Raw genomic sequence first — 13415 nt, forward strand, 5'->3', positions numbered from 1 at the left:
GCACTTTTTTAAAGTATAACTTTTCAACTTCAGTGTTTGATATGGATGTCTAAATCCTGATCAAGGTTTTAAAAATTTAGAGAATTCAGTCAGAATTTAGGGAATTCCTGCGAATTCAGTCAGGGGGAGAATCGAGGAACCAGGTGCAAGGCCCTGGATTCCATTGCCTTTCTTGGGTGGCTTCCTCTCTCTGGGTGGCTGTGGGTCATGCAGCTAACCCGGGTTATATACTGCAGGATTCGTTCACTTGCATTTCTGGTGGTTGATGCTGGCTGAAACTGATACATGATCTTGGCTTCCTCATATTTGGTAACTGGATTCCTGTGGGTGGGAGCAGGGGAGAAACAAAATTGCAGGCACACTCACACCCTTGGCTTCTGATGTAGATAGCATCAGGTTCTGCCACATTCTGTTCTTTAGAAACTCATCACTAATTCCAGCCTACCCTGAGGGTGGGTGGACTCAGACTGCAACTTCTGAACAGAGGCATGCCAAAAAATGTGCTGAAATTATTTAAAACCACCTTAGGACCTTTGCAGGGGCGAGGGCAGGGCAACATTTTTACCCATTCTGGTCCTTAATCAGGTAAGTTAATCTTGTTTGGCTACAGTCTGTGCATCTCTGAGTTAAGGCTGATCATTCTTGCCTCATATAAACCAGGTGGAAATGCTAGGTAAGTTAAGAAGCATTTTACCAATGTCAGGGGCTATTTTTTTTTTTAAAGCATAAGTAATTTTTAAAACTTTTCTTTATTTATTTATTGGCTGTGCTGGGTCTTCGTGGCTGCTCAAGGGCTTTCTCTAGTTGCTGGGAGCAGGGGCTACTTTCCAGCTGAGGTGTGCAGGCTTCTCATTGTGGTGGCTTCTCTTGCTGCAGAGCTCTAGGTGAGCAAGCTCAGCAGCCATGGCACACAGGCCTAGTTGCTCTGAGGCATGTGGGATCTTCCCAGACCAGGGATCGAACCAGTGTGCCCTGAATTGGAAGGCAGACTCTCAACCACTGGACCACCAGGGAAGCCCAGAGGTTATATTTATCATTACTGTTACTAGCGGAGTCCCCCAGCATGCTCATCACAGAACCCCTCCCTGCTACCTCCCCAGGCCTCATTCTCTTTACAAGGATGTGTTCAACGCCCTGTGGCAGTGACGGAATGTTCAGGAGGTTCAAGATGTGGCCCCAGCTGGTGCTATGGCTCATCCAGCCCAAGTACTCCATGCAGGAATTCCATGAGCTCCCCAGGACTCCTCCCCACCCCAAATGATGATCCCTCACTCCTAGATCACATACCCACATCTAGAGGTCTTCTCCACCAGCCTTTCCCACGACCCACAGATAAGCCCATCCTGAAAGGGAAGTCCAGGTCTTATGGTGTTGGGCCCAGTTAGTGGTGCAAGAACAAAACCATAAAAGAGACACCTATCACAATGTTGGTGAACGATCCCAGGGTTGTCCAACATGGTAGCTGCCTCTGGAGTAAAATGGAAGACAGTCTGATGCAGTTGTTGTCATTGGAGTGTGAATATAGTCTGAGCCTGAACAAAGCTGACTCATTGCTAGCCAATAGAATACAGCAAGGAGACAGGATAAGAAGGGAATATTATGAACAGTTCTGTGTCAGTAATTTGATAACCGAGAAGAACTGTGGTGTTAGAGAAGACTCTTGAGAGTCCTTTGGACTGCAAGGAGAAAAAACCAGTCAATCCTAAAGGAAATCAGTCCTGAATATTCATTGGAAGGACTAATGCTGAAGCTGAAACTCCAATACTTTGGTCACTTGATGCGAGGGACTGACTCATTGGAAAAGACCCTGATGCTGGGAAAGACGGAAGGCAGGAGAAGGGGACAACAGAGGATGAGATGGTTGGATGGCATCTCTGACTCGATGGACAAGACTTTGAGCAAGTTCTGGGAGGTGGTGATGGAGAGGGAGGCCTGGTGTGTTGCAGTCTATGAGTTCGCAAAGAGTCGGACACAACTGAGTGACTGAATTGAACGGAACTAGATGAAACAAGCTCCTTAAAAGATACTAAGTACTAAAGGTTTCTCAATCTGAAATAGATTATCTGTATCTCCATCAACTAAAGAAATTGAACGTGTAGTTAAAATCCTTCCCTCAGGACAATTCTTGTGGTGTAGTGGATAAGAACCCACTTGCCAATGCATGTGGATTCAATCCCTGTTCCAGGGACATGGGTTCGATCCTTGGTCCAGGAAGATTCAACATGCTATGGAGCAACTAAATCTGCACCACAACTGCTGAGCCCTCGCTCGAGAGCCTGTGAGCCACAGTTACTGAGCCTGTGTGTTGCAACTACTGACGCCGAGCATCCTAGAGCCTGTGCTCCACAACAAGAGAAGCCATCGCAATGTGAAGCCCAAGCTTCACAATGGAGAGGAGCTCCCGATTGCTGCAACTAGAGAATAGCCCACACAAAGTAGTGAAGACTCAGCACAGCAAAAAAAACCCAAAAAACCAACATCTTCTCACAAAGGATACTCAAGGTCCAAATGGACTTATTGGTGAATTCTACCAAACATTTTAGGAAGAAATAATACCAATTTGACATGAATTTTTCCAGAAAATTAAGAGAAAGGAATACATTACTCATTTTAGAAACCATCATTTCTCTGATACCAAAACCAAACTAGAGACAGAAAACTACAGACTGATACCCTCATAAACATAAATACAAAAATTATTTTTAAATTTTCACAAATAGAATACAATACTGTATTATAAGAATAATAATATATCTGGATACTTACAGCTCAGACGGTAAACAATCATTCTGCAATGTCGGAGACCAGGGTTCAATCCCTGGGTTGGGAGGATCCCCTGGAGAAGGGAATGGCAATGCACTCCAGTATTCTGGCCTGGAGAATTCCATGCACAGAGGAGCCTGGCAGGCTACAGTCCATGGGGTCACAAGGAGTTGTACATGACTGAGCGACTAACACTTTCAATTATTTTATAGGTGGTTTAATTCGAGGTAAGGTGACCCAGGCTCCAAGTTATAACAGCTGCAGCCTCTCCCTTTGCCACATCAATCATGTTGTTCTGAGGAGTAGGGCTCACACTGGGTAACTCTTCATGCCCTTGACTCATGTCTTATTTGAGAATTAAGCATAATACTTGTACTTTGCTTAGTTTACAGGGACTCACTGATCTTAACTCCTAAGCCTAGTTGCTGCAAAGACGTGACTCTGCAGATAAGGAGGGACGCCCAGGTCAAGGTTCCCAGGAAGGAAGAGAGTGAGCCGAGGTCTTGGTGAGACCCCGAAGAATTCCGTTTGGCTGGGCCTCTCTTTGGAATTCACATTTACACTTGGGCTTGATGGGCCATGGTTGTCAGTTTTCAGGGAAGAATGGGAAGTCCTCTAAAGAAAACTAGCTCTTAGAGAACCATTGTTGTTTAGCTGTTGAATCATGTCCAGCTGTTTGTCACCCCATGGACTGAAGCGTGCCAGGCTTCCCTGTCCTTCACCATCTCCTTGAGTTTGCTCAAACTCATGTCCATTGAGTTGGTGATGCATCCAACCATCACATCCTCTGCCGCCTTCTCCTTCTGCCTTCAATCTTTTCCAGTATCAGGGTCTTTTCCAGTGAGTTGGCTCACTGAATATTCAGTACTGATTTCCTTTAGGACTGACTGGTTTGATTTCCTTGCTGTCCAAGGGACTCTCAAGAATCTGCCTTCTTTAGCACCACAGTTCGAAAGCATCAGTTATTCAGATCTCAGCCTTCTTTATGGTCCAACTCTCACACCCGCACATGACTACTGGAAAACCATAGGTTTGACTTTGTCACTTTGTCAGCAAAGTGATGTCTCTGCTTTTTAGTACACTGTCTAGTTTTGTCATAACTTGCCTTCCAGGGAGCAAGTATCTTTTAATTTCGTGGCTGCAGTCACCATCCATAGTGATTCTGGAGCCCAAGAAAACACAATCTGCCACTGCTTCCACTTTAAAGAACCATTCTAGTTCAGTTTTCATGCATGAAAGAAAACACACTGGTAATTGAAAACTCTTTATTAAAGCAGGACTCATAGGACTTTTTTTTTTTTGTCACAGCGTGCAGCATGCAGGGTCTTAGTTCCCCAACCAAGGGTCTAACTTACACGCAAGTCACTGGACCACCAGGGAATTCCCAGAACCTTTTCTTGTATGTGCTTGATTAACAATTAATTCACCAATTGCCATATGCTTGAATGAAAGAAACATCCACTATATTGCAATTATGCCATTGTTGTCGTTCCATCATCCAGTTGTGTCTGACCCTTTGTGACCCCATGGCCTGCAGCATGCCAAGCTTCCCTGTCCTTCACTATTTCCTGGAGTTTGCTCAAACTAGTGTCCATTGAGTTGGTGATGTCATAATACAATTATGCAATTATGCCATAATCCGGGGTTTTCTTTTTAAGATAGCATATTCAAAAGCAGAGACATTACTTTGCCAACTAAGGTCCATCTAGTAAGGCTATGGTTTTTCCAGTGGTCATGTATGGATGTGAGAGTTGGACTGTGAAGAAGGCTGAGCACCGAAGAATTGATGCTTTTGAACTGTGGTGTTGGAGAAGACTCTTGAGAGTCCCGTGGACTGCAAGGAGATCCAACCAGTCCATTCTGAAGATCAACCCTGGGATTTCTTTGGAAGGAATGAGGCTAAAGCTGAAACTCCAGTACTTTGGCCACCTCATGCGAAGAGTTGACTCATTGGAAAAGACTCTGATGCTGGCAGGGATTGGGGGCAGGAGGAGAAGGGGATGACCGAGGATGAGATGGCTGGATGGCATCACGGACTCGATGGACGTGAGTCTGAGTGAACTCCAGGATTTGGTGATGGACAGGGTGGCCTGGTGTGCTGCTATTCATGGGGTCGCAAAGAGTCAGACACGACTGAGCGACTGAAATGAACTGAACTGAACTGATGCTGTTCTCAACTAAACCAGGATTGACTGAACTGTTCTAGAAGCTTGCCCTTCTCTTCTTTGTCTGAACCCAGAGTCATAGAACTTTGTTAGTGGAGGAAACAGATTGGTCCCATCTCCTCCATCATTTTCAGGTGAAAATCCCAAGCCCAGAAGGAGCAGGATGGAGTGAACCTCATTCCAGTGGGATCAGAGCTTACCTGGTGCAAACACGGCTCCTGGTCATCAGAAACTGCTGGCAGACTGCACGGTTAGCAAGGTTTGAGCCCTGCTGAAACCCAGGGAGAGAAACTCAGTGGCCAGGTGGCCACTGGAAAACCCACTTACTTGGGCCACATGATGGGGGCAGGAGGAGAAGGGGGCGACAAAGGATAAGATGGTTGGATGGTCACTAACTCAATGGACATGAACTTGGGCAAACTCTGGGAGGGACAGGGAGGCCTGGCATGCTGAAGTCCGTGGGGTCACAAAGAGTCAGACATGACTTAGTGATTGAACAACAACAACAAAGAGAGCCCCAGGCTTTAGTCCTTACTCCCCTTGAAGCCTGTTACAGTCCCTACACCTCATTCTTAGGTCCTGAAAGTCTCCAGTCTCCTCAAACTCTTAGATACATTCCAGTAATGGTATTTTAAAAATAAACTTGCCATATTTCCTCTCCTCCATTTTCTTTGTGGAAATATTTTAAAGTAAATTACAGACATCATGCCATTTCATCCCTAAATATTTTTATGGCTTTTAGAAAAGCTATATTTTTATTAAATACTTTCTTATCTTTTTCTCATCTCTGACAATGCCTCATAACATGTGGGATCTTAGTTCCCCAACCAGGGATTGAACCTGTGTCCTCTGCATTGGAAGAGCAGGGTTGTAATCACTGGGCTGCTAGGGAGTCCCTTTATTAAATTCTTCTATTTTAAATACAAAAATTTTAAATAATTCCTTCATATCATCTAAATATTCTTGCCATTTTCAAATATCTGCAGTGGCCCCCAAAATATTTCTGGGTTTGCTCCCATCAGGCAGCAGGAGTTACCATTGAGTTTTTAGTTTCTTTTTTGGTTTAGCTGTGGGTTTTTTTCCCTTCTGTCTTCATTTATGTCTCCTTTTACCGTATAGATAATGTGAATATGAACCCTAAAGTTAGGGAAGGGCCAGCTGGTGCTTATGAATATTTGCTCAAGGCCCACCTTCTCACCCTCCACCTCTATCTGAGACCTGGACACCGTCTCCCTTTATTGGGTGGACTTCATCCCTCTCTCCCTTTGGCTGAAGGTATTTTCCCCAGGGTCCCACTGTAGATACGGGGTCCTCATTCCAGTTCTCTGCCTTCTTGCTAAGCCCAGAGGACTGAATCCTGGAGCTTCTGGCACCCACCATGAGGGACGACTTTGGCTGTGAGATCAAGGCCAAAGGGTGGATGAACTCAGTTCTGATGATACCATGTGAGCTGGGATCCCCTGAGCCTGAATTTCCTTTGTGCTTCACCTGAATGTCTTTTTTGTGCTTCACCTGAATTTTTCAGTTCAGTGAGCCAATGGATTTCCTTTGTTGCTGAAACCTGCTTGATTTGGGTTTTCTGCCTCTGAAAACAAGTCTTGAGTGAAATAGGTTCTTTTGTTCTTAAGGAACAAAGCAAGTCAGAGAAACTCTTCACAGTTGGCTAGAGGTTTAGACCCACACCCCAGTGCAGACTTCTGGTAAACTACATAAGCAATGCCAGCGATTCTCGACTGCAGTGTTGGTCAGCATGATCGGGGAGCTTGTTGGAAATACAGATTCTACGCCCTCCACTCCCAGACCTGCTGAATCAGAAACTCTGGAGCAGAGCCCAGGAATCTGTGTTTCAACAAGGCTAACCTAACCCCAGGACTTCACTCAAATCTCACCCTAACCCAGTCAGAGTTCCATCTTAGAAAGGTTCTGCAGCTGGATTGGAATCAAGCTATCAAGAGTGGAAGTAAGGGGACTAAAGAGGAGGCTAGGGAAGAGACCGGAGAAGGCAATGGCAACCCACTCCAGACCTCTTGCCTGGAAAATCCCATGGACAGAGGAGCCTGGTGGGCTGCTGTCCATGGGGTCACGAAGAGTCAGACACGACTGAAGCGACTTAGCAGCAGCAGCAGCAGCAGGGAAGAGACCATGGACTTGAGAGGTAATCAGAGAGAGTTAAGAGATATTTAGGAGATAAGATCAAAGGGATGGTGGGTAAAGAAGATGGAGACATTAAAGTGTTTACTGTTTTGTTTTTTTACATCCTTCATTGGATGGCTGGTGGTACCATTTAGAGTTTGGGGTCACAAAAAGAATACTGGGTTTTATGGAGGAAAATCATGAATTTAGTTTTGTCTGTATTGGGCTTGAGTTCCCCCAGATTCTGGGATTGACTCTGAATGGGCTACTCAGAAGCAATTCTTGTGGCCAGAAGGATGGATGGAGCATGCTGACTGACCACCCCATCCAAAATTCATGGACTGAGCACTGGGGAGGAAGAATAGAGTTAACTGCTCTATTTTCACAAGACCTCTAAGGAAAGGGTGTCTGGCTCAGGATTCCTGGTGCCCTCAGCCAGTGCTATTGAAGTACCAACTTGATCACACCTCAACATCTCAAATATACATATAGCTACTGTTTCAACTTATTAATAGATTTAATACTTTTAGTCTTGAATTCTACATGAATATTGATATTGCCATCAAAACTTGCTTTTTTAAAAAAATTTGCTTAGTATGTATCTACTCACCCCTGTATTTTTAACCTCTCTGTGTCTTATGTTTTAGACTTGCTCAGGATTTTTTTCCTTTGATCTTATCCGAGAGTCAGCCCTCAAATATCAGAGTTTAATCCATTTATACTTGTTGCAATCTTTGGCATCTTATTTTATGGTTTGCTTCTTATATGTTCTTGCTATTTTTTTTTCAATTTCTAATCTCTCCCTATGCTGATTAACTTTGCTTCATTTCTTAATTCCTTTTTGTTTTTTATTTTACTATCTTATTTTTTATTAGAATAAAATTGCTTTACAATGTTGTGTTAGTTTCTACTGTACAAAAAATTGAATCAGCTATGAGTCCCTTGGACAGCAAGGAGATCAAACCAGTCACTCCTAGAGGAAATCAACCCTGAATATTCACTGGAAGGACTGATGCTGCAGTTGAAACTCCAATACTTTGGCCACCTGATGCGAAGAGCTGACTCATTGGAAAAAACCTCTGATGCTGGGAAAGATTGAAGGCAAGAGAAGGAGATGACAGAGGATGAAATGGTTGGATGGTATCACTGACCCGATAGACATGAATGATCAAACTCTGAGAGACAGTGAAGGACCGGAAAGCCTGGCATGGTGCAGTCCATGGGATCACAGAGTCAGACGTGACTAAGCGTCTGAACAACAATATGTACACAAATATCTCCTCCTCCTTTTTTTTTTGGCCACAGCACAGGACATGTGGGATCTTAGTTCCCTGACCAAGGATGGAAACTTCACACCTCACAATGGAAGCTCAGAGTCATAACCACTAGACCGCCAAGGAAGTCCTTGCTGCTGCTGCTGCTGCTGCTGCTGCTGCTGCTGCTGCTAAGTCACTTCAGTCGTGTCCGACTCTGTGCGACCCCATAGATGGCAGCCCACCAGGTTCCCCCATCCCTGGGATTTTCCAGGCAAGAATACTGGAGTGGGTTGCCATTTCCTTCTCCAATGCATGAAAGTGAAAAGTGAAGTCGTTCAGTCGTGTCCGACTCTTAGCGACCCCATGGACTGCAGCCCACCAGGCTCCTCCATCCATGGGATTTTCCAGGCAAGAGTGCTGGAGTGGGGTGCCGTCCCTACTGTGTTTCATTTTTATATCCACAATTTGAAGCCTTACATCCTATTTTTATTTTACTAACAATGCCCACAGAGCCCCTGAGGCCCAGGTAGTTGCTCAAAACCACTCTCAGGTGTGGTTCCTTCTCCCTGTGACAGAGGGTGGGACCCACAGGTTGATCCATGCACTCAGGGCACACAGAGGCCCCAGACCAGGCCCCCTCAGTCTCAGACAGCCCTGCCTTGGCCCACAGAGCCTGATCTCTGAGCTTTCTGACCTCAGCTGTGTCTTCACACCCGTTTCACTTTGTGCCTCCCCTTCCTGCCCCCCACTTCCAGGAACAGCCCTAGCAAACCTTCTCCTGTGGTCCCAGAGGCTCCTGGAATCAGACCCAGAGCCCAGTGAGGAGACGAGACTCAGTATGGTGGCCTCAGAGCCCACTAGCTGCATGTGGAGGTCCCTCCAGCTCAGTTCTGAAGTCCTCTGAACTCTTGGCTCAGCTGATAGACCATGGCCACCACAGAGGAAATAGTTTACAGCACTTTCTCACCTTCTAGACCTTCTTTGATCACCATATCCATGAACCCTCACGTCAACAACCTCAGGCTCTCATCCATCAATCCTAGCCCCCCTGGAGCAACCTGTGATAAACCAAATTACTCCTAAGTCTTCCTCATCAAAAGCACCATTCTAAACCCAAAGGAAAGGTATCACAGTCCTTCATCCTAAAAATATTTACTGGGCTTGAATTACGCATTTAATTCATACTGAGACTGAAATAACTGGTAACAACCTAATCTATGAATTCTCCCCATAGTGTTTTCATTTTCAAAGAGAAGCTTGTTGACCATAAAGGATTTTAAATCTCTGATGATATAAACTTCTGACAGGAGCCCTGTGGTTCTCCTCAAACGAGAAAGTGAAAATTAAGTCGCTCAGTTGTGTCTGACTCTTTGCGACCCCACGGACTGTAGCCTACCAGGCTCTTCCATCCATGGGATTCTCCAAGCAAGAGTACTGGAGTGGGTTGCTATTTCCTTCTCCAGGGGATCTTCCCGACCCAGGGATCAAACCCGGGTCTCCTGCATTGTAGGCAGACGCTTTTACCATCTGAGCCACCGGGGAAGTCCTTAAATGAGAAATTAGTAGAAAGACAACTAACCTAAGAAACAGGAGACCTGGTTCTAGATCTTGCTCTCCCATTTGGTACCTGAAGCACCTGGAGCAAGTTGCTTAACCTCCTCATCTCTGGTCTTTCCTCTTAAATGTGTATCGTTGTTGTTTAGTCGTTCAGTCGTGTCCAACTCTTTGAGACTCCATGGACTGCAGCACACCAGGCTTCCCTGTCCTTCACTGTCTCCCTGAGTTTGCTCAGACTCATGTCCGTTGAGTCAGTGATGCCATCCACCCATCTCATCCTCTGTCACCCCTTTCCCCTCTTGTCCTCAACCTCTCCCAGCATCAGGGTCCTAGCATCATATCCGTGGGCAACCTTATAGGCAAGAACACATCATGCCCTGAAGGATGACATGAGCTCACCAGGTGGAGAGGGGGTGGCAGAGCGAGCAGTGCCTCTAACGCCCTCCTTGGATCCTTTCATTCTTGGCAAAGGCTAGTTGTTCCATGTGGCGGTATTTTGCCCCTGGGCCTAGTGATGGCTCTGTTTGCCCACCATCTGCCTCTAAGCAAGATGTACATCAGCAGGCTTTCCTATGACTCCCCACAGAGGGACCAGTGTTTGAGCACCCACCGTGGAGCCATCAGGGGCCTCTCTCTCTCAGCTTCCACCCCCCAGCAGCCTGTTATGCTGTCAGGGGTGGGGTGGGGAGCTCTGGAGCAGGGGCCAATGAGGCATTTACCATGCATCTGGAAGATTCTGGGGTACTGACACCCTAAAACTCACCCCAGGAATCTTCCTTGGTGGAGCTGAGGCCACTGAATTGAAAGCCTGAAAATAACCCCCTGCCTCTTCCTGACTTGTTCCCTAGGCCAATTCCAGTCTTCCAAGGGGTCAACAAGAATGTGGTTATAGCACAGAACTTGGAGTTGTGTTCCTTGATGTTGATCATTTGCTAAGTCCTGTCCAACTCTCCCAGAGTTTGCTGAAATTCATGTCCATTGACTCCGTGCTGTTTTCTACCATCCTCTCCATCCTCTGCCAACCACTTTTCCTTTTGCCTTCAATTTTTCCCAGCATCAGGGTCTTTTCCAATGAGTTGGCTCTTTGCATCAGGTGTTCAAAGTATTGAGACTTCAGCATCAGTCCTTCCAATGAATATTCAGGGTTGATTTCCTTTAGGATTGACTGGTTTGATCTCCTTGTTGTCCAAGGGACTCTTAAGAGTCTTCTCCAGCACCACAATTTGAAAGCATCAATTCTTTGGCGCTCAGCCTTCTTTGTGATCCAGCTCTCACATCCATTGAGTTCCAGCTTCCCCACTAAGATGCTGTGGGTCAGAGCACACTATCTGGTCCCAGTTAATTGATTATCTTAACTGGAGATAATCAAACCAAGTCCTCCAGCTGTTTGCTTCTGAGGATCCAACAAAATAAGAGGTGTATTATGTCTTAGTTGGAGATTGTGTGTTTGTGGAGAGCAAAAATGCAATCATAACTTGCTCAGTCGAGGCCTGTGGCCAGGGGACTTCCAATGGCAGGAAGTACAGCCCAGTCCAGCATTCACCACCTGCCACTCTCAGCCGCACTGGACCACCTCTCTGAGACCAGAGGTCCTTCTGTGCTTCTCTCCAGCAGCTTCTCTCTGGACAGCAGCTGTCCCTGGGAGAGCATGGCATCTACTCCCCATATGAGGTTCAAGGTTGCCAGGTGCTGTCCTGGGCCCCTCTGCACGGCCTCGGTTGGATGTCAGCCGGGCCTCATGTCAACTGGGTTCAAGTTGCCAGCTCAGGCCTGAGAGGGAGCATCTGAGTTGCCAGCCTGTCCATTCAGCAGGGGTGGGGGAGGTGGCCCCCCAGGTGACAAGAGGGTAGTTGGGAAGGGCTGGGTATCTATCATCCAAGGGTGGTGATGCTTTGAAATTCTATAAGCAGGACATGGAAATAAGAGGGACCACAGCCCAGTGAGGGCAACTCCACGTCTTTCATTGTGTGAAAAGGATGAAGTCCAGGGACTTGCGCTGTAATGTTTGTCCCTGTTATGCCTGTAACTTACAGAAGAATCCTTAGAGGTCTTTGGGCCCCAGGTTACCAACAGGAAAGATGGGAGGGGTGGAGGGGCTTGCCAAGGTCCCCTGGGCACAGGCCCCGCCAATCTCACAGTGGCCACTGGAGGGCAGCAGCTTCCCTTCACACACAGCCTGTCTACTCACCTCTTTCTCTAATCTGTCCTTCACAAAAACTTTTGCTTTAGTTAGTCCTTCACAAAATGGCACCGGCGCAGAAGGCCTTTGGGGAAATTTCTGGCACTCTTGAAGAGGAACGTCCACTGAGAGCACCATGGAACAACTAAAGGGCTGTTTCTAAGGGATATTTTGTTTCTCAAAACTTCTCTTGAGAACCATAAACTCATGGAAACCAGTTTTGCAATTCTGAAATCGCAGAGCCTGCAAAGGGGGTCCCCCCAGCTTCCGCTCCTGGGGGACCCAGGCTTGCCCCTGAAGAGGGTGGCTGGCCAGGTGGCTTTCTTCTCACTGACAGCAGGAGGCTGTTTTTGTCGCTTTTTAAAGAACCACACTTCCTGCTGTCAATTCAGTTCAGTTCAGTTCAGTCTCTCAGTCGTGTCTGACTCTTTGCGACCCCATGAATCGCAGCACACCAGGCCTCCCTGTCCATCACCATCTCCCGGAGTTCACTCAGACTCACGTCCATCGAGTCCGTGATGCCATCCAGCCATCTCATCCTCTGTCGTCCCCTTCTTCTCCTGCCTCCAATCCCTCCCAGCATCAGAGTCTTTTCCAATAAGTCAACTCTTCGCATGAGGTGGCCAAAGTACTGGAGTTTCAGCTTTAGCATCATTCCTTCCAAAGAAATCCCAGGGTTGATCTCCTTCAGAATGGACTGGTTGGATCTCCTTGCAGTCCACGGGACTCTCAAGAGTCTTCTCCAACACCACAGTTCAAAAGCATCAATTCTTTGGCGCTCAGCCTTCTTCACAGTCCAACTCTCACATCCATACATGACCACAAGAAAAACCATAGCCTTGACTAGACGGACCTTAGTCAGCAAAGTAATGTCTCTGCTTTTGGATATACTGTCTAGGTTGGTCATAACTTTTCTTCCAAGGAGTAAGCGTCTTTTTTCTGCTGTCACTAGGATGCAGTGTGCCCTCTGTCCTCCACAGCTCCCTCCCAGGACAAAACTATTGGATCACAAAGTTGACAGCAATTTAGTTTAAAAAGGCTTCCCAGGTGGTGTAGTGGTAAAGACTCCACCTGCCAATGCAGATAGTTTTTAAAATGTTCACAACGACAATCTAGAGAAATAACATTAGCCCAAATGAATATCGCCTGAAACGATTTTACTTTTTTCTTTGGGTGTTTTTGGCTTTTGTTGTTGTTGTGTTGGGTTTATTTTTTTGGTTTCAGGAACACTGGAGTAGGTTGCCATGCCCTTCTCCAAGGGATCTTCCCAACCCAGGGACTGAACCCGGGTCTCCTGTGTAGCAGGTGAATTCTTCCCTGGTCTGAGACACCAGGGAAGTCAGGTTTTTAAAGCTAAACTCA

Source organism: Oryx dammah, unplaced genomic scaffold (genome assembly GCF_014754425.2).
Source record: "Oryx dammah isolate SB20612 unplaced genomic scaffold, SCBI_Odam_1.1 HiC_scaffold_21, whole genome shotgun sequence".
In the NCBI taxonomy this organism is placed as follows: domain Eukaryota; kingdom Metazoa; phylum Chordata; class Mammalia; order Artiodactyla; family Bovidae; genus Oryx; species Oryx dammah.